The 18,189-nt window shown below is 33.4% G+C and overlaps 1 protein-coding gene across 7 annotated transcripts in view; it reads left to right on the forward strand.

Annotated features, from left to right (window-relative positions):
* Positions 1-8,028: 8,028 nt before the first annotated feature.
* The window catches only part of LOC122577330, a 14,555-nt gene continuing 4,394 nt past the window's right edge, over positions 8,029-18,189 (forward strand). The window contains exon 1 of one of the 7 annotated variants that reach the window (XM_043748610.1): positions 8,029-8,464. The gene's annotated coding sequence lies outside the window, so the exon portion shown is untranslated. Of the gene's footprint in view, positions 8,465-17,096; positions 17,215-17,578; positions 18,157-18,189 lie in introns of those variants that run through there. The other 6 variants (XM_043748607.1, XM_043748603.1, XM_043748608.1 and 3 more) reach the window with 6 other exon arrangements.

The raw sequence follows: 18,189 nt of genomic DNA on the forward strand, positions 1-18,189 counted from the left end.
TTTTCTAATGCTAGTACTATTTCATTGATGAGCCTGTGCATTTGCTCTATCGTGGAGTGTTTGTTTCTGAATCCAAATTGGTGATCTGGTATTAATTTTTCCTTCTCAATTATTGGTTTTAGGTGGGCGTATATTATTTTTTCTAGGATTTTTGAAAACACGGGAAGTAGCGATATTGGTCTGTAGGATGCTGCTTGGTGTGGGTCTTTGCCTGGTTTAGGTAGCATTATTATCTGTGCTAGTTTCCATAGTTTAGGATAATATTGGATTCTTAGTATTGCATTGTATATTATTGTCATTAGTCGTATCGCTTTTGGAGGAAGGTTTTTCAAGATTTTGCCATTGATTAGGTCTATTCCAGGTGCTTTATTGTTTTTTGTTTTTTCGATTATGTTTCTAATTTCTTGAGCTGTTGTTTTAGGTATGGTGTATTGTTTGTCAATTGAGGTACTAGTGGTTGGCGCATCTTCATCCGTATGACCATTGAAGTTGCTGTTGTTGATAATGTGTGGTGTAAATGTGTTGCCTAGGTGCTTGGAAAATTCTTCAGCTTGCTCTTCGTTGCTTCTCGCCCATGTGTTATCTGCTTTTCTGATTACTGGGGCTAGTTTAATTGGCTTCTTTATTTTTTTCGTGGCTTTCCATAGGGAGTAGTTGGAGTTCTCGTGTGCAGAGAGTGTCTCTATGAACTTTGTGAATTCGTTGTTGTTGTGCTCTTTTATTTTGTTTTTTATTTGAAGGAACATGCATGACGACGAAAATAGTGTTAGGTTACGTTAGATTTTTAAAATGGACTGACAAAAGGCCAGTATGTATGCTAGTAACTTCCAAAAATCATAGGTGTGTTATAACGTTGAGATAAAATAATATACACCTATTTTGTACTACCAATTTTGTGAAATATGTACATGTGTGACTCATCGCGATGTACGCCGCCCCACGGAACAAACTCGAGTGACTCATCGGTAGTGCACGCCGCCTCACGGGATAGACACGTGTGACCCACCGATGGTGCACGCCGGCGTCAACGTGTTAAATTTATGTTTTGTCATACGCTTCCTTTGTTGTAAGTTAAGGAAACAAAATCTTATGGTCCAAAAATTTTATTCGTATTACGTATGTTATAAAAAATTATACTTATAGATTATTGTTGATAATTATATGCTTTATGGGATAGCAGTAAAATGTATTCTAAGATCTTTTAGATTTAAATTTTTGTTACATAATGTCTGTTACTGCAATTTACAGCTGCTTTTTGTTGAATTTGTTAAGGGATAAAAGGTTCCCGAAAATTATTTGGGATAGTTCATATCAATTAGTACATTTTTATAAATATTCTATTTTTTACCTCCATGGTAAAATCAAATTAAACAGCATACTTAAATCTTATTATAGTCTTAGAAAGATAGTAGAGCAACAAAAAATTCTATATATTAATCTTTGTTATTTTATTTATAAACAATAAATATTTTAATATTTTCCTAACTAATAAGCAATTTTTTGTTTTACAAAATTTAAAGTAGCTTTTTGCAGTTGCATCACATTTCAGATTAACCCTTTGCACTCGAGCGGCGATAGTCCCCGTTTATGCCAAATTTTGACCTCTCCAATTGATGAGAGCGCAGTAATGGTTCGTAAATAGATTCTTCAGCTCTTTATATCGTTTGTTATGAAGTGTGAAATGTTACGCTTTAAAACGAAGATGAAATATTTATGCTCAAATTCTTCCGAAACCATGGTTCTAGTAACGTCTCCGACGTTACCTCAGATTTGACGGTCATGGCAGATGTATTATAATTTCGTAAATTTAGAAATTCTAAAAAATGGATTTGGAAATTTGTTAAATTAATTCATATATTCTGTAAAAAAGCACAAGAACGAAAGGCCACTTAACCACCTACCTACAAGACATTCGTCACATACGCGCAAATTTGCCTCGAGTTACTGCTACTCCCGACCGAAAAGGCCGTCGAATGCAAGGGGTTAAAAATTGAGGAACTTTAGGACTTATCTGACTTAACTTGTAACCTCTTTGTATTATTTTTTTACAAAATGGAACTTAAGGGACGGTAGGAGAGATCTAAAAAGTTTCAAACGAAAGGTAGTAAAAAAAACTGTCCTAACATACAGTAGCGAACAAAAGATTAAGACGAAATAGAAGAAATAAATAATTGATTTACTTTCCATTAAAAGTATAAATACAGTGTTCTACTTTTGGTATTAACTAATTAGACATTTGTTTATACACTTACAAAAAAAATTTCATTTTGATATTTTGCTCAGTAGCTAAGTTATAAAAGAGCAACGAAATCTGTATAATATTTCGCCGGTCAAATTTAAACGTCAGATGAAAAATTTTATTGTTATAATCGAATTTCGCGGATCTTGATAGTTGAGCCACAGCACCGATAGAAAACGGTTAATATTCATTAGCAATCAAGCGGTGTGCTTAGCATTAGCAGTATCGTATTGTATTCAAATCATGATATTGCATTCATTATATTGTATCCTTGTGCTTTTGTAATATCATTATTATTGTCTGTACGCTAATAAATGCATTTTTTTAATCTGTGTCTTCGATTTTTTTTCACACAGAAGCGCCTCCTTGTTGATTGTACCAGCAACGATACCTCGATGCCTGTATAACGAAATTGTATTAAAAATTATGTATGGAAAGGCAATTTGTATAAATTAAAATGTTGGTAAGATTTTTTACAAACAAGAAAAGTTAACACTTATATGAATATGAAAAGCATATATGAAAAGCATATATGAAAATATTTGTTTCATAAAATATCGCTGATTTACAATGCAACTGTGATGCACAGAAAGTATGTTTTATGATTTATATTTCCTCTAGTTGTCTACAGATGGCGTTTGCCGAAGTTAACTGCCTCTATATCGCTCAATGGTAAACATTTCTTTCATTTTTAGCCCTGTTTCTTTCTCTCATGCACTTTTTTTTCTTTTTTCAAATTTTTATATTTTATATCTCATTCTCCATTTTGTCTTTCTCGTGCTATCATTATACAGCCACCCTCATTACGGATTAACTATCTCCAAACACAGCTTGACTTCGATATTCTTATGAGAACCCAGTAATTTCTGCCAGTGAGTAAAGCCAATTATTATCATATATCATAATTCTTTAGAAAAAACGACAGACCCGCTAGGACTCGAACCTAGAACATTTTGGTAAACGATAACATTTTGATCATGTTATCTACTCGGCATTGGTCCGCCTGCATAGAAAGGGATTATATATATGCATACAAATATTGCATACAAATGATTACTATTTGATGAACTTGGCTTTTTGTTTTGCGATATATGAATTAGGAGCGAAATTTGAAATCATCTGTACATGAAATGTACAACACTCCCGAATTTGTTTAATAATATAATACTTGTGAGTATCATAGTAAAAGAAACTAAAAATCGTTTCTCACCTTCCTCAAGGTCATCACGACCAGAGCATGTAGATTGTACAATTTGTAAAAGTTTGTTTAAATGTCGAAATGTGAGATATATAAACTCATTCTAGCTAGAGTATATAATATCTTTCCGAATGAATCATTTGCGAATAGATAAGTCTAACTCATAAAACTACATCAAAGTCAAAATGTTAGAAATATTTTCATATGTACATACATTTCGTACGTGTATCCGTCGCGAAAAGAAAATTTCGTTCCAGTCTCCGAGATATTCTCAAAAACTGTCGGTACGAAATTTTGGTATGATATTTTTAAAATAAAAAGCTTTCGTTGTTGTATTAGTGTTTCTTCACCGATAGGAAAGCGAACGCAGCTCATTTAAATGACTGTAATCTAATCTGCAATCTAATCAATGTTTATTTTTAATTACACTGTTCAATTTTGCAACCTTCAATAGGATATTCTTGTAGATTTTTGCGAGCTAAACGCGAATCTGCAGTTTTTTCCCCCAGAACTCTTAATTTTCAAAAAAATTAATTTTGAAAAAAATTACAAATTTTCAACTTTGGACATGTTTTGTGTTTTCACAGTAGCAGCTATCGAGTTGCTATTGAGATGAAAAGATTCTGTGGACGCTCTGGAATAAAATGATATGTATTGTTATTGCACTATAAACATTTAAACACGTTTAAATAACAATCAAATTAAAAATGACACCTGAAACGCACCAGTTTTTGCTTATATTTTTTAGTTTATTAGGAGAAAATCTAACTCTAATTTTTTCTAAAGAAAGCATAAAAAGCTAAAAAATTATGTTTTGATTCTAATAAAAAAGCAAAACAGTTTAACAAAACACGCGGCGGCGGCAGTGGTACTCAATATTGACGGATACTTTGCCTTACAACAAAACCGCAAAACGCGCACGACCGTTACTCACCGTTATTGAGTACCACTGCCGCCATGACGTGTTTTGCCACACTTTTCTGCCTTTATGTTAGATTGAAAACATGGTTTTCTAATTTTTCTTGATGCTTTCCTTAGCAAAAATATCTGCTCTATCGCGTGTTCGACTAATCAAGTACTGTTTTGACCATTCTTAAAATATATTAGAAAGAGCAATGGGATGACTTTATGATACGGTCAAACATCGTCTATTTTCAATTCCTTTAATTCCACTTTCTTCAGCAATTTATTTAGCAGGCCAGCCTGCAGACCACATGCACAAGTTAGAAAAATTGTATTTGTTAGATGTTTGTCATTGTTGACTTTTTATATATTTACTTTCGCATGAAACGGTCACTGCTGATCGAACTTATGAATTTTTCTTTTTCTACGTTAGTTTTTTTTATGTCGGATTGTCATATGGCCGACTTACTATCCTTTTCTACTTTCGCTGTTCCTTCAACTATCCTTTTCTATGTCGTCATGCGACCTACAACTGACGCATATGGACTGCGCACTGTATCATTTATATCATTTGTTAGTCGATTAATATTATCTATCTAATCTACCTATTATCTATCTCATATTATCTTAATCGATTGTTTTTTGATCAGTTGGCCTTGCGGTTGTGAAATAGCCAGCTAAGGAATCAGGTTAACATTAAGTACCATACTCGCACGAAAATACAACTTTTTCGAATAGTCTCACATCTATTCATCCTCGCAGGTCGTGTACAGTGTTCACTTGCGTTGAATACACAATAAATTTGAAATGACCGCAAAAATAAAACCCTAATGAATTCATATTTCAATCTCACTCTGTAAAAAAAAAAACGAGGCGAAAATTACGGATATTCTTTTTAATCATTCATAACTTGAAAATCCATTCGCAAACTAAAATATATAGAGCACATTCCCATATGACCCTTTTTACTTGTATATATTAGTGTGTAATGCAGTTTTGAATCACCCTATATATACGGTATTTGGCTACAGGTGGACAAAATTTAAGAAGTGATTATTGACGCTAAAATAAGATGAAAATCAAAAATAAAAACAATTGCGTTTTCGGTTTTGTTTTTTTAATTATTGATAATTAAAAATTAGCCGAAATACCCCGTGCGAGAGCAAACCTCTTTACACGAACGAAAATAGGTTAGGCTAAGCAATGGGGTATATAGGAATCCTCAAATCGAACAATACATGGGCACCCTCATACAAGTTCTAGAGAAAAAGATTATAATATTTGACGACTTGTAAGAAAAATCGTAGATTAAACATTGTACTTGTCTATTTATTAAAGTCTCTAACAGCATATCATCAAAAACCGCCTCATGGAATTTTCGAATTTTTACATCTGTAGCCGAACACTCTGTATGTATATAGAATAATCCATTTAACTCTCATCTCACGTACTGGAAAACGTAAGAGAATGGAAAAAGTATATCACGTATGCTTACTGCACAATTACATGTCGTGCGCCATCTATTGTTAGAAATTTCTAGAAGTATAGTTATATCAGGTTATATGTATAGAATATAAATAATCAAGGCATTGAGAACGAGGCACGGAGATATAAAAGCTCTAATTAATTACAAACAAATTAATTTCTATTTTTGTTGAAATCGTGAAAAAGCTAATTACCCTCCGATTTAGATGATTTTTGGATATGTTGTAAAACTGAACATGTTGAAAAATGGTTATGATGTTTGTAAAAATGCAATGTAAAGTTATCTTTGCCTTTTCTTGCTATAATAAAAAATACCGGGTTATAATCGCACAGAGGAACCAACGTAACGCATTCGGATACAGGTGTAAAAAAATTTATGGGTGACTTTTAAATCTAAAATAAAATGGAAATCAAAAATAAAAAATTGCATTTTCGAATTTACTGTCTTGAAAATTCCACGAGTCTGTTCTCAATATGCTATTACAGACTTTAATGAGTAGGAAGGAATAATGTAATAATATAGGTATAAAGTAATCTACGATTTCTTTCGTAAAACGTCGCGCAGGATGGTTTTCGGCTTCAAATGTCAATTTTTTTCTGTACAACTTGTACGAGGTAAGCTACTGTCCATGTATCGTTCGATTTCAGGATCCCTGCGTAACCCGTTGTTTCCCCGTTGTTGCGCAACCTACCTTCGTTCGAGTAAGGAAGTATCTCGCGCACAGGAATATTTTTGCCAACTTTTAATTATCAATAACTAAAAAACAAAGCCGAAAACACAATTTTTCTATTCTTGATTTTCATTTTTTTTCTTTTTCTTAGAGTCTATACCTGTAGATTAATTGTGAATGCATGTCTGCCGACAATCGTCAATATAGGTTAGATTTTTATCCACGGACTGTCTATGAATTGAATTTTGTCTCTAAAATACATTAAAAACTTTTATATTTCAGATGCGATATCACACGTATGGTGTGAAATATGATGTATTATAGTTTCTATTCATCGAGTACTATCAGAAGATGTAAAACAAGTTAAAAAAGATTGGTCCCGGAAACGAAGTTTAGTAAAAAAATTAAAGCATCAAATAAAATAAAATGAACCTGTCATACACATGTTTACTATTCCCACTCGTAGATGAAAGTATATCGACTAAAATGAGTTTTGACGATTCAGTAATGTTTGGCAATTTGAGAAGCATTATGAGAGATAAGAAATTCGATATTTGTTTACAGCGTTTATAGCAACCCAATAGCTGGTAACTAGCAACTTTGGCTCACTTGATTCCTTAGGAACTAACGAATTTATAACATTTTACAACAGTTGAATTCGTATCAACAGTACGTACTAAGAAAAAAATGTGATTCCATGCGACGATGAAAAAATATCAATGCTAGTACAATTGACATGCCGAATATCAAGAGTTAATATTAAATTTAAATGGTGTATGGAAAATATATTACAATTTCCGCATCGTTCCATCGATCCATAATCATTTGAAAGGGAATATTCTTTTTTCTTTTCCAAAAAGAATATAGTAAACGATTAATTTGTCTTTCTTAACGAACTTACAATTAGTTTAGTTATTGCGCATTTCCTTTATTCTCATATTTGTCTATCTTGGACAGAAAAGTAGATATGAATATTTCCGTAGAACCGTACAATTAAATAGGTTCTTACAGCGTGGAACTCAATAAGTTCTTATCTATGCTAGCGTGCAACCAAACGGGGCAGACCCCTTATTTTATAAAATCTTGTAATGATGATGTGTTACGTTCAGCACTTGACCGCATGGTGCAGCACTAGTCCGGATACAATCAGAACCACAAGCGTAAGCACTGCCATTTTCTCTGTTTGCAGTTTATAAGATATACATATAACTATACTTCTAGCTCATAGATGAGTTACAACATATGATTGTGTAGTAAGCAACATGGGAGAATTGTTAGACTGTTGCCATTGTCATACGTTTCCGTGCGAGCGGGTTCTGTGTTAAGTGGATAATCCTATATTAAATATATGTAAATATATGCCCTAACATAATCAGAATAAATTTATTTGTATGGTATTTTTGTTATCACTCACTTTAGTAATGATTAGCTAGTGTGTATGAAAAGATATGTATATATGTAAAAATATGTATAATCAGAATAAATTTATTTGTATGGTATTTTTTTATCAGTCATTTTGGTAATGATTAGCTAGTGTGCATGAAAAAATATGCGCGAAGATTTAAAAGAATAAATTAACTTATTGGATCATACTTTAAGGAATTAACTATGGATTGCATAATAGAATTTGATCTGTGAAAGAAACAAATTTCTTATCTCTTGATACTAACGAAGTATGTATGTGCATAGTTAACACATACAAACAAACTGGCTATCTGATTTGCCAGGATGTCAAAGCAATGCCACGTTCAGGGCTTTGAAGTTGAGTCAGCATGCGATCTTGTTGAGGAGGATTACGTCGCATTCAGCTGTACAACTTCGTAGAGCGCGTATCTTGAGTCGTTCCTGTGTCTTTTTATTCCTATGTTAAACTGTTGTTTTGATCGTTTTCTTTATGTGGATAGTGTCTGTAAATAATTAAGTTTAAATTGGATGAATAAAACTAAAATTCTTCTAAAATAGTGTTTGGTAAGTGGATAATATTTAATTTTATTCTGTTCTGCATATAAAAGTTCTGTTATTATGAAGTGATTAAAAGTGCATAGATACATATTTATGCCTTTATATAATAACTGCTTTTCATGATCTCATTATATAACCTGTTACAAAATGTTACAAAAAAGTAATGAAAGCTGAAGAAACTTCGATGAAAAAAATGTTGATGTATCTTTTTTATACTCAATGTTTTAGTATTAGGAACAAATACATATCTTCAACTGCATATATCTACTCTTATGAACATTTTTTGTTTTATGAATTGAATGTTAAAATAGTATTTAAATCGATCGCAGCATTGTATGTTTAGTTTTTGTCTAATTTTGAAATGAAAATATGATAGCAAAAAGGGCAATTCTTGATTTGCTGATAAAGCATTATGTGATACGATAAATCATTCCCGGAGAAATCCCTGATATACGATTTGACAAATGTATCTTTATCGGTCAATAGCGCGAATTAACAGAGAGGTTATGCTAAACCAGAATCGAAGATCAACTTGCATTATAGTGTAGCTGTGGTTTAATTAGATCAAGCGGTAAACAATCTAAATATTAAATTTCATGACTGACTTAGTGGAATATGTTGGAATTGAAATTTTAGTGCAAATAATACTGATTCGAACGTTCTCTTTGTGTGTAGTTGTCGATCACTTTATAATTACATACAATAATGTTTCAAATTTTGTAGTTGAACTTCACCTTGGGAGATCAGAAATTATTGACCTTCTTTTATATTGTCTAATTCTCAACGAGTGAAATACAAAAATGCAAGTTCTAAGTCTAGAAGTATATCGGTTCAAAAGTTATGCGTATGTTAAATCAAGTTATTTACCAATTGTCCAACTAGACAAAACTAGTAAATAGTAAGAGTAATAAAATAATAATAAAAGTAATAGTAATAATAGTAAAAGTAATAGTAATAGTAAAAACTAGTAAAGTAAATTAAATTAATAAAATACTTATAAAATAATAATAAAAATAATTAAATAAGAAAAATGTTAAGTCAAATACTTTTAGGGTAGTTTTCACGTTACTTTAATTTGTTACCTGTCCAAACCTAACCCAATTGTGCATCTGTTTCCAGATGAAATTTCTCCTTTGATTTCATATATATATATATATATCACTTTTGACTTGGTGGTTTCCAAAATTAAATAAATTAGACCTAATAAAACTATATTCCCCCAAGGAAAAGTTCAGTCTCATTCTATTCTATGAATACATTTAATCGTGAATTATTCAATTTATGATACGAACGAAAGATCTGCTATTTTCGACAAGTCCAATATTTTAGTTAAATATTTTATTAGTTTATTATATGTACATGATTTTCTTATATGCAAGTAGTGAATTCGCAAAAAAAATATCTTTACAATATAATAAATGCTTTAACACGTTGACTGCCAGGACACCTGTATTCGGGTGTCAGCAAAGTTTCTGGTCAGGCCATGAAACCCATATTCGGGTGTCGCTTATTTGACTACTTGCGAAGGATCGTCGTAGGTATTTGAAAAGATATTCCATAATAATAAAACTGTTGAATTGTTATAAAAGTAATACGAAAATGGTTTATTAAAAGAATTATTTAGCATGTAAAACTTTAAGGCATTCTATGCATAGCTGAGGTTGGTCGGGACAATTTGGCCAATAAGTTGTTGTTTTCTTCAAATTCTTTCGTGCCTTTGTTCGGCCCATTCGACGTCTTTTATTTGCATAACATAGTTTGCATACGCGTCTAATGCTTCTTCCGAAATCATAAGCCTCGTAAAAACTTTCTTTTTCACTGCTATCTGACTTACTAGGAAATAAGTTTTCAATTTTTCTTTTCGACATTGTAACGAATTAGGGCAGAGATTTTAAGTTATACCGTTCGTTGCTCGGCCAAGATTCAAAATGATTTTGTAGAAAGTGGAGAAATGAGAAACAAATGCCAAGGAATGGAAACAAAAGAAACGAGAGGTAAGACCACCAGATCAGTGACTCGTATTATGAAAATATCGATCGGAGCACCGAGCAGAGAACGCTTGGTACTGCTGCACGCGTGGCCTGACGGAGATTTTTTTGAAAACAGGCGTGGCAGTCAACGTGTTAACTTGTAGATTACATGATATATAATAATAACAACATAAAAATAAAAAAAAATATAATATATAGAGTGACTCTAGAATATAGGCATGTATAGCGGGGAGACTTAATTAAATATGTTATCATTCATTACACATACATACCTATATGTTTATTTCTTTAGAGTAAAATAAAATTTCTGACACTGTGTTTGATTATTTAAAATCATGCGAGGTTCCATTCAGAGATGAAATTTCTCTCTTTCTGTTGAAAATCTTTTACAACTAAATTGTAAATGGAGACCATATGATTATAAATTGATAATTATAGAAAAGATTTTCTTAGTTAATCCGAAACAGTGCCGCCAATCACATAGCAGATCGTATTACATTGTTTTTATTTTACACATATACATATCTTCTCTGCTATAATAAAAGCTTTATATCAGTTTTTGATGATAGTTCTTCACATGTACTGACTGCATTATCATGGCGTGGCACTGTGATCGGTTGCATTGCCTTTAGAATCTAAAGGTTTAGTTAACGAGAGGATAGCGTCACACAATCTCTTTAGATTTTTTTTAGGTTAGCATAAAACGGTTGCCAAAACGAATTTAATAAGCTACCATAGTATAATAGTATCCAATTTTAGCTGAAACTGTAGAAAGACTGACTAGACTCCGATTTTTATGATTTTTCGATATGTTGTAAAGCTTAACGTTTTGAATAAATTGTTCCTATACAGATAAGGATTGAAGCGGGTTAGTTTCCGAGATATTCGCGAGGAACTGTCAGCATCAGACATTGAATTTTGCCTATAGTTGTGGATTGCGGCAGCGCATGCGTCAAATGGTTGACACAATGTATATACATCGCTTAGTGCGTATATATATGTATAGTAATTAGAATACATTTGATAGAATTCCATATCATCGATGAATCACGTAATTTACGGAAACACCAGTTGGACAAATTGTGAAGTACAAATTAAAAAATAATGATAAAAAGAAATCGATGAGTCACAAAAGTATCCGGAAGCTTATAATTGGAGATAGATAAACAGCAAACGATATTTTTAATAAATTTCTGCAGGAAGTATTACAAATAACAGTTGATATTGAGATATTGTTCAAGGTATCATCATACCATCGTAAAGCTAGTTTTCAGTGTTAAGCGTTAGTATTGGCATAAGTTTATGCAAATGAGCTTTTATTGCAAGAAAATGTGAAGTTCGAACGCTTGGGACGACCGCTTGGTTTTTGTCACCCTTGGCTACGGGAAGGCGCTTGTGTGCCATAAATTAAGCACAATTAAATTCATATGGTGTGTGAGCCAGCGGGCTTTGACGTCTTACGTTTGCGTGAAAACGTGAAGCTTCGAACGCTCGCAGCCATTGCTTGGATTCCGTCATCCCTGTTTCCAGGAAGAGATAGCGAAACCACTTGAGAGTGTCGTATACTACCGTTCTCTACCTTGCTAGCGCACAGACTAGCGGGCTTCAATGTTTTTACGGCTGTGACTTTGAATATACTAGGTTATTCCTTGTACAATCATCAGCGTGGATGAAAGTCAAAGTTTTTTTTTAATTTGTAAATTTTTCTAACTTTATTGCTAAATAACATGTGGTGACTACCCCTAGCAGGTGTCACGTAAAATAAAAAAAAAAGAAATCGAAGATGAAAAGAAAAATAAAATATAAAAAAATAGAAAAGAGAATTTATTTTTGAACACTTAGTTTACACTAATTACGATCTGATTCTGAACTCCAGCCGTGACTTTCCAAGACTGAAGCTCTTACAATTTGACTTTCGATCGGATCTGTTTCTTTTTTCTTTGTCACCCCTCAATATGAATAACAACATACCCAAACCGGCTGGCTACGGAAACGATCAACACAAGCATAGAAAGAAGACTAAAAAGGAAACACCCAGCTGATCTCACAAAGGATATAACCTAAAAAACACGAAGATGGTACCCCGCTAACCATCCACATCCTATTCATTCACATGTTACAACATTTTACCTAATGTCCCACTGGACAAATTGCAAAATTAAAAAACGGACAATAAAAAAAAAACCCTCAATATCTCCACTATCCGCGCGTTTGTTAGGCGTCCGCAACCGTTGCAACGCAAGCCTTCTTCTAGAACATTCGGCGGAAAGATCGTTGTGATATCGATGACTCATTAGGCACTTCGGCGAAATACATTGTCGCCGAGTGCCGCCACATATTTATCTCCATCATCAGTCCATCGGATTTGAAGTGTGTACCATCTTCCAGTTTTCTATCCATCTCTTTAGCGAGGTCAGTGACATGCCTTCTTCTTAGTCTTCTTTTTATACTGATTTTGCTTGTTTCAGCAGCCTGCTGGTTTGGATGTGTTGCCATTCTTTCCTTGTATTTTTTTGCGTATCTGCCGATTTCTTCTTTCACCGTTGGTATTTTTAAGTCTTTAAGTAAATCCTCGTTTCTGACATACCATGGGGCGTTAAGTATTGTTCTGAGTATTTATGATTGTAGCGACTCTAGTTTATTTATGTGGCTCATTGCTGCTGTTTCTCATAATGGTATTTCGTACATCTAAATTAGCTTTATTATCGTTTTATATCCATGCACACGATCGAACCTCTTTACATTAACGAAAGGAGGTCAGTCAATGCAGCGGGGCACACTGTCATCCTCAATCCGAACGATACCTAAGCAGCAGCTTACTTCCTACAAGTGGTAGAGAGGAAGACTATAATATTCAGACACGTAAACTGCGATTCTCCCGTCCGCAAAGATCCACAACAAAATCACACACGCGCCACGATTGTCTCGACCGCGAGTGTCCACAAAAAATACATGAAATTACAATAAATGTTCGATATGTGCTCTGTTTCCTTGTAAACAGAGCCTGACTTTTCTCTTACAATTTTGCCGTATTATGTCATCATATGTACTCAGAAGTAAAAGTCGAGGGGATTTAAATCTGGGGATCGAACCGGCTAAAGCACAGGTCCTGTTCCATCGACCCACCTGTTTCCAAAACAGCTGGTCAAATGCTCTTACACTGCGCTGGTAGAATGTGATGGTGCATCATCCTGCATGAATTATCTCTTAGTACATGTGGATTTTCACGTGCCCAGAAATATTCGTTACATATAAAAAAGATTATGTTTGTTATTTCACACTTATTAAATATTGCCTCATCAGTAAATAATATGCTCACAGGGAAATAGGATTTGCGTTGGATTTTCCAACTCATCCATTTGCAAAAATTTCTCCTTGCGAGAAAATCTTCTGTTTTTAACTCCTGAATTTTCTGAAATCTATACGGGTGTAGATTTTCCTTCTTCAATACAGACTATACGTTGCTGTTGCCGATACCTTCATCAGCAGCAATAATCATCGTACTTAACCTGGGATTTTCTTGAATATGGTGCTGCACTCTATCTCCCACGCTATCGCGCTGAATCCGTCCGTCAAGTTTTAACATACCGATACTCTGCAATCGCTGGTCTATTTTGCGAAATATCTTTGCGCTGAGCATAATCCCATTATATTTTTTGCCGTATAAGCGTTGCGCTTTTTTGCTATTGTCGTGCGCCGCATCGTAACAAAAATGTATGTCCGAATGTCCTTCAAATGTATGTAACATTTTGTAATAAATATGCTGACATAAATAATAAACAACGTATAATACTGCAACACTGCATACAACACTCACTACCTGCACAACACACGCACTACGCCCACTGCATGCAGAATAAATTTTCTTATTTATATAAAAATAGTCTCTCCAAGATAATATTGTTTGTTCTCTTGATTATTGTAATGAGAGATATTAAAGAATTTCAAGTTCAAGTTCAATCTTAATATTACGGAAGGAGAGAATGTTTTTTTCGAACTAAAGTGCGAAGAAAATGTAGTATCGAATATACATTTTATTGTTTGCCATTGTAGGTACATACAGGGTGGAGCAGGGTGATTCTGCGTGAAAAATAAGTCATAAATATAGAATAAAATTGTTTCATATGACGCTTCGTTTCTGACTTCTCAGAAACCTCTTTAAGACCTCGTTAAAAAAAAAAGCTTTAAACATGTTTAATTACGAACTGGTTTTCTACATATACATGATATACTTTCAAATTTATTTTTCTCGAAATTCGAGTATTTCGTGAACAAATTTTATTGTGTATTTTTGACTTATTTTCAAATATAGTTTAAATCTCTGTCGACTACTGACTCATGTGCAGTCCAGAATTAGCCAAATTTAAGTATATTTGTTAAATCTTCAAAGTCGATTTTCTCGAAAACGAAGCTTCAAATGAAAAAATATTATACCAAATCTGTTTTTATTTTTGCACGTCGAATCATGTCCTGCCCGATATCTGAAATCTGATATATCTGAAATCTGATATATCTGAAATAAGGATAATTGTAAAAGTTAAATGTCAATACTATAAATATGCTAAAGAGTGTTAAAATATCTCGATTACTGTTAGAGAGTATACGGTTTAAAGCATACTATTATAATTCCTTTTTAATAAATCACTTAGCTCTAGTACAGTGTCCAAGCAGCATAATATTTGGATAGAATAATATTTTTTAAGGGTTCGTGAGGTTTCTGAAGCCGAAAATGGGAGTTGTTCTTCGCGGAAATAAGACATACAAAATTTCGATTAATCTGTTGATCAATGCTCTAGTGGATTTTGATGATACCTTTTTTAAAATTTGGTACTCTTAGCCTACTGTATGGGTTACTGTGTATGCAGTTAAATCCTGAGCACAAGTATTGGATTAGGTTTAGGTTATGTTTTATTTTCCAGCTGTTACGCCGTTACACCGTGAGATGTCCGGTTAGGCACTGACAACGCACGGAGCGGCAAGCGACAGAGAAAGAGCATTGGCTGTGCCAGGATTTGTTTTGTCCCGTAACGCTTAGCGCTCTGTATGATCACGACCTTCCGCAAATTTCTACATTTAAGATCTTTGTCAAATGTTCATAAGCTCGAATTTTCAAAACCGTTTATTGCAGTGGAAAATGACGCTCATTTTCGGCTTTAGCGATCTAAAATATCATCGAAAATACACGTTCAGATCAACAATTTTTCTACATAAATACTATACTACATGTAATCACTTTAATGTATTGGGTTCTGATAATTATGTCAAACTTAGTAAATAAAGCAATTTTTTCCAAAAAATTACAAATCTTAATTTATAATTTTAACTAATTGTTAGTCGCTAATAACCTACATATTTTTTTTTGTTATTTTTTTATATATAGAGGTTGATGCGATTGTAAATAATATCGTTGCCTTATGATTTCATAGTATTGCGGAAAACTTGGACGACAATTGCGAAGTCTAGGAACTAAACAATAAACACACGCACACGACACGTGCAAATTCAATTGTGCGAGCTCCTTGTGGTGTAGCCGCAAAGTAATAGTGATTTCTTCGATTTTTTTGTGAGAAATCATTAAATAGAAATTAATTTGTATTTAAATAGAAGGCACCACTGAACCTTAAAGAAATTTCTCAAAAAATAATATGATTAAAGAAGATTATATACAATTGTGCTAATTACGAATAACCATTATAAATGATAAAAATTTTGGAGAAATTTTCGTAGAGCAGTTCCGTCCTCTTCGATTTCCGAATATGTTATACAAATTAACATTTGGACAACTTTCTTTTATGCATATAACCGTCCACTCGCTTAGTTTTTGAGATATAAGATACAATGTATTTCTGTCTATAGTTATTTATGGCAGTGTATCCGTCCAACAACCAATACTCTGGTATATGCCGCCTGAAGTTGCTCAAAATGTTAATTTATATCACATACTGCGTCAGTGTTAGTTGTTGGGCACATACGCTGTCATAGGACCACAACTATTAGCAGAATTCACTGTAGTGATACCGACATATTTTTGCGAATATCGCGGAAACTAAAACCGATTGGCGGTTATATATATAATATATAGGAGAAAGTTGTTCAAAAAGCTTTACAACATATTTAAAAATTCACGAAATTGGAAGGGACGGAATGAGTCCACAAGTTCGTCCTATACTGTTGAAGAATGGAAATACTCGTCTGTGATATTATTGTATCACCTGGGTAATCCTCAAAATGTCCGATACGAAAAAGCATTTAGTGTCACATCTATTTTGTACCTCGTCGATAATAATCAAAATAAAATTCCCGTCATCGATAATGGTTATCGATAACAAAAAAAATTCCTGTCATCGATAACGGTTATCGGTAACAAAAAAGAATTCGCGTCATCGATAACGGCTATCGGTAACCAAAGAAGAATTCACATCATCGATAGTAGTTATCGGTAACTATTAAAATAAAATTTTCGTCATTGATAACGATTATTCGTAACAACAATAAAATTTATCGTCAATAATCATTTGTAATGATTATTTGTAACCAAAATCATTTAAACACAGATATTATATTATATTATAATTTTCTTATATTATATTATATTCTTATATTATAATTTTTTAATTTTGAGGTATAGCAGTCATAGTTTGGGCTTTGTGGTGTATACTTTGGGTTATTCCAATGTTGACGGCATACTTTTCATTCAAAGTTCAATAAAACAGCGATGAAAAGTCGTACATTAAGTTTTAAGAGGTCGTTGTAAAGAGAAGGAAGGTAAATATTTTATCTTCAGGTACATAGTGGTTTCAGTCATAAAAAAAATGTTGCAATGCCCATAAAGGCGCTTGAATTTGTAAAATTTTTGAAAAGAAGAAGTATCTTCACTTTCTTTTCCGGCTATATGAGATAAAGACAACTGTGTTGTAGTAAAGTTTTTAACGGAACTGTGACAGTTTAAATGTCGACAATTTTTCATTGAAAATTTAATGATCCTTTAATTTCGTACGACAATTCTTATATATATTCATTGTTATGCCACGAATCTTACCATAGGCCGTATTCTTAACCGTTGCTCGCGGCACTACAGTGTCGCAGACGGATCGTCTTATATGACCGACGAAAAATATACAATGTAGCGACAGGCGCATAGTTGTCATCAAGCAGCGACTTTTAGAAACGTCAATTCTAGAAACTTCGGTGTGTCATTTTATTCACGCAAAGAAGGTGACATACGTTGTCATTCGCGCGAACGATGGCGTAACACGAGCGTAGCGGGGGTCCCGATCGAGAGGAGACAAAGAAAAAGATCGAAGGAAATTACTATCATTTGGGAATCAAACGGAGTGCATCGAAAGGTTTAGACGAATAAAAACCAGATTGCTTAGTCTAACGAATATATCGAGAAATATCATAAAATCGGGTCGAATTACTAACAAACTAATTGTATAATAGTTAAATAATTTGTGGCGTGTTCATTATATTATTTTTATAATATTGTCAAATATACAAGTTTACGTTAACCCTGTTAATTCAGTGTTAAACTTGAGGCGGCTACGTTGTCCGTGATAATAGTAGCTGCTGGCGTACTGCTGTATTTTCTTCCTATTTAAGAATCGTGGAAGAAAAAATTGGACTTCGATCGCCGGGATTCGATTCCTGGTTCCGAACGATCATAATCTAAGACGCTAACCACTGTGCTGCCGTCGTCTGTTGCTAGTAGGTGTCGAGTGGTGGTATTTGTGCTGTCAA

The sequence above is a fragment of the Bombus pyrosoma genome, linkage group LG18 (assembly GCF_014825855.1).
Source record: "Bombus pyrosoma isolate SC7728 linkage group LG18, ASM1482585v1, whole genome shotgun sequence".
NCBI lineage: Eukaryota > Metazoa > Arthropoda > Insecta > Hymenoptera > Apidae > Bombus > Bombus pyrosoma.